This window comes from Ipomoea triloba, chromosome 10, assembly GCF_003576645.1.
Source record: "Ipomoea triloba cultivar NCNSP0323 chromosome 10, ASM357664v1".
In the NCBI taxonomy this organism is placed as follows: Eukaryota; Viridiplantae; Streptophyta; class Magnoliopsida; order Solanales; family Convolvulaceae; genus Ipomoea; species Ipomoea triloba.
In genome coordinates this window covers 8954423-8958449 of record NC_044925.1, presented here as the reverse complement: position 1 = coordinate 8958449, position 4027 = coordinate 8954423, and the positions used below count along the sequence as shown (strand labels likewise).

The window sequence follows — 4027 nt, the reverse complement described above, 5'->3', positions numbered from 1 at the left end:
GGAAATTATGGCAATTCACATAAGAATTCAGGTTCCGGCTACAGTAGTAATCAATAAACAATAATTAGAGTAGGATTGCCCCACTTTCGTGATGCATCAATCCTAACCCTTAAAACACAAAATCATTATATGCCCAAATACCTCTATGTTCATAGTAGGAAAATTGGGTTTGAAATTGGTTAGGCTCGAGTCTTTCATCAAACTTTCATTGCGATGAAATCTTCTCCAAAACAAGCTAACAATTGCTGGCCATCAATCACTAACAAGAGGAATTAACAAGCCAATTCAAACATAAAACCTTAGGTTAATAAATTATCCCCTTTATGCAATAATCACAAACCTTACATCAAGAATAGCAATAGAACCCTAATCCAAATCCAAAAGCTAACTACTCACGCATCATAATAGTAAGCAAAGCAAAGCTATAATGAATCACCTTAAACATTGCAAGAAAACTAAAAAGAAGATCAATAAGGGAAAGAGAAAGCTTTACTAATTAAGAAGAAGAAATCCAACTCCAATCCGCAATCCAAGCTTGAAATTAAAGAAATCTATGTAAAACTAAGCTAAACTATGATAGGGAAATCTAAAGAGAAGAGAAAAAAATAATCTAAACAAGTCTAAGGTTTGAAATCTCCAAAATTGCAGAAAATATGCTGCTTAAATAGAATTCTATGCAGACCCCATGGCCTAGCTACCTCACAGTCATGAGCTTGGTCGTGAGGTGATCGCGGGTCTTGTTTGGGTTTTAGTGGCCTCACGGTCGTGTGGGTGGGCGTGAGGCAGCTCCTTCTTTTGCTTTTCGCCCTGTTCGTGCTTCGCTGATCCTATCTTCCTTGGGTGGGTTCCTTAGCTTCCAAAATTGATTCATTAAGCTCCAAATATACTTCCTTTGCACTCGTTGTAGACAATTACACCTTAAGACAACATAACACACAATCAAGTCTCAATTTCCACTTAGATATAGACAAATTGCACAAAAAACAACTAAAATAAGGAGTGAATAATGTTCCAAAATCATAGATATCAAATGACTTCAGCCAAAGACGGGTTCAGTGGGTAGTTGATGAAACCATTCGTGGCAGCAACAAAAGATCCATCATGTGCTAGTAGGACAACACCAATGGTATCTTTATTAACCATTTTACATAGGGTGGACATTTCGAGATTTAGTTCAGTTTTTTTGAGTTTCGATTTTGTAATTGATATTTCGGTATTAAAAAAATGTTACCATTAGGTTCAACATTATAGCTTAGTCTGGTTTGAAAAAATTCAGTTTCGATTCAGAATTAGTTCGGTTCGATTTAAGAACTCCAATTTTACAACCACACTACCAAACAATAAATTTTCACATACTCCAAATCCAAAGTCTAAACATTATATAATAAAATTGCAATCCAAAGTTCAAATACACTACTAAGTACTAATTACCAAATATCAATTGACGTTTTTGCCCAACTGACTCTTCAGTTGGCTCACTTGGAATGTTTTGTTGACAAGATGAAAAATTATCTATCTGTTTAGTTAATAATTGGAAAACAAGTGTTGAATAATGTATAATTAATATTTGTACACAATCTTTCATTGCTTGGCAAAATATATGTCCACTATACAGGAATATTTTTTTCCAGGGCACTGAAAATAAATTCTAGTACTGAAAAATAATTCCAGTGCAATGGGAATATATATTCAGTACTGGAAAATAATATTCCAGTGCAATAGAAATATTTTCCAGTGCACTGGAAATCAAAATCAGAATGATATTGAACTGTTGAAGCACATTAATTTCATAGAAATATGAAACTAAGAAAAATATTGAATATTATAAGATAACTCAAGTTAGAGACAATTGTGAGATAAAAAACAATTGTGACAAACAACAAAAGTGTAAAGTAGAGAATATGAGCTGAACGGCGGAGCAAGCGACAAGTACTTGGATTTACATATTATTATTATTATTATTATTATTATTATTATTACTATTATTATTATTATTATTACTATTACTATTATCATCATCATCATCATCATTATCATTATTATCATCATTATTATTATTATTATTATTATTATTATTATTATTATTATTATTATTATTACTCCCTCCGTCCCATTTTATGTGTCTGGTTCGGTTAACGAGTCTTGACTGAAGTTATTTTTAATTCATTTTTTCATAATATTAAATTTAATATTAATATACAAAATTTATATAGTTAGAAACTGCACTAAAAGTACTATTAAACACAAAAATTAAATTTAAAAATAAGTAAAAAAATGGCAAAGAAAATAAACAAAGAAGAAAGAGTTAGTTTGACCAATGAATAGTAAGTAGGACAGATAAAATAAGACAGGGGGTATTATTTAAAAAAACAAACGGTATTCGGTTTAATTCGGAAAAATCGAACCAAATTTCCCATCCCTAGTTTCACGGATCCTTGTTCGTGAGACGAGTCACGTCAAAATGACGACGGTGGGGGTGGTGGTGGTGGCAGCGACAACGATGGGGGGTGATTAGTTACTCCACTGCTGCAAACAGAAAATGACTTCCCAAAAAAGGGGAAGTCATTTTCCTAAAAATGTTATCTATTTTCCATTGACCAATCCATTTTTTCCATTAACTTTAAGTTTTTCTTGTTTCCAAACACACCCTAAAGTAAATCATTTTTTTCGCGCTGAAAATTAATTTATAACAAATTAAAATTCAAGGATGAAAATTATTATAATTGAGATACTAAATGCAAAATAAACTCCTAAATAAATTATTAGAACAATGAATATATTCTAGATAGTAAAAAAAATTTATATGGGAATTGAATTCAGAAGTTGTATATTAAATAAGGAAAATTACATTTTTGGGTCCTGAGTTATACCTCAGTTCTAACTCAGTCCTATAGTTATGACTGTATCTATTTTTTACCCATCAACTGTGGACAAAGTAGAGAGTTTGGCCCCCTGACGTTAGGTTTCCGTCTCAACTTGACGTCCAAAAATCCCATATTATTGTAGGGGTCAAATAGAAAATTCACATCTTATTCTCCTTCTTATATTGAAATCACTTTTGTAGCATTAGTTTTTCACTTCCCGCATCATATTTCAAAGTTCTTAACTCCATAAGCATTTCAATAACCCCTCGTGTGGCTTGTTAGGAATTTGGGTCTTGTATAAAGAATTTGAGACTCAGTACAAACAAGGAGACACTTATCACCATCTTCAAGCATGTGAAACACACTATCCTAAAAGTTTTTTATTTTACTAAGCAACAAGAGTAATCAAACAAGAACTTTTGAAATACAAGAAGATGCCAAAATTCTCAGGTTGCTTTTATGAGAAATTCACCATTGAGTAACTTTAGATTTTATATAAAAATTCTTTCCTAAGCTCTATAGCTAAGTCAAGAATCGTATGACCTAACAACATATGAAAATAGATGCAACCCACATGCAACCACATCCAAAGTTTCACAATAGCAAATGAAAAAAAAAAAACAAAAAAGCGAAAGAACAAATTTAAAAACACGATTGACCTGGTCTCGGAGCCTCGGACGTGCTTCCAGTGTGTTTACTTCGCAGAGGATGCCGCAGGCTGCCATGAAAGGTAAGGACAAGCTCCAAAGAAATAACACAGATGAAACCTTTTGAGTTTACAAACTGAAAAGGATAGAGAGAGGCAATAGGGAACGTGAAGCGATTGCTGTATGGGAAGAGTAAAAGTCGGGCGTCCAAAATCCACCAAAAATACAAACATACCTAAAGTGACACATATACCCCCAGCAAAAATCCAAAATTGTCCAACAATCTACACAATTCTTTATTAAGATCCAATGAACCAAAATTGTCCTCATCGTCCTTCATAATATATGTGTCCTCATTTGAATAGATTTATGTGTGTGTATATATATACATATATATATATATATATATATATATATATATATATATATACATGTATGTATATATATATATACATATATATGTGTGTGTATATATATATATATATATATATATATATATATATATATATATATATA

The 4027-nt window shown here is 31.8% G+C and overlaps 1 long non-coding RNA gene across 1 annotated transcript; it reads right to left on the bottom strand.

Annotated features, from left to right (window-relative positions):
- Positions 1 to 471: 471 nt before the first annotated feature.
- On the bottom strand, positions 472 to 3760 carry LOC116033593. The gene is made up of 2 exons (XR_004100878.1): positions 3524 to 3760; positions 472 to 917 (listed from the first exon to the last, which is right to left on the bottom strand). It is a non-coding gene; the product is annotated as an uncharacterized LOC116033593 (long non-coding RNA).
- Positions 3761 to 4027: the final 267 nt, after the last annotated feature.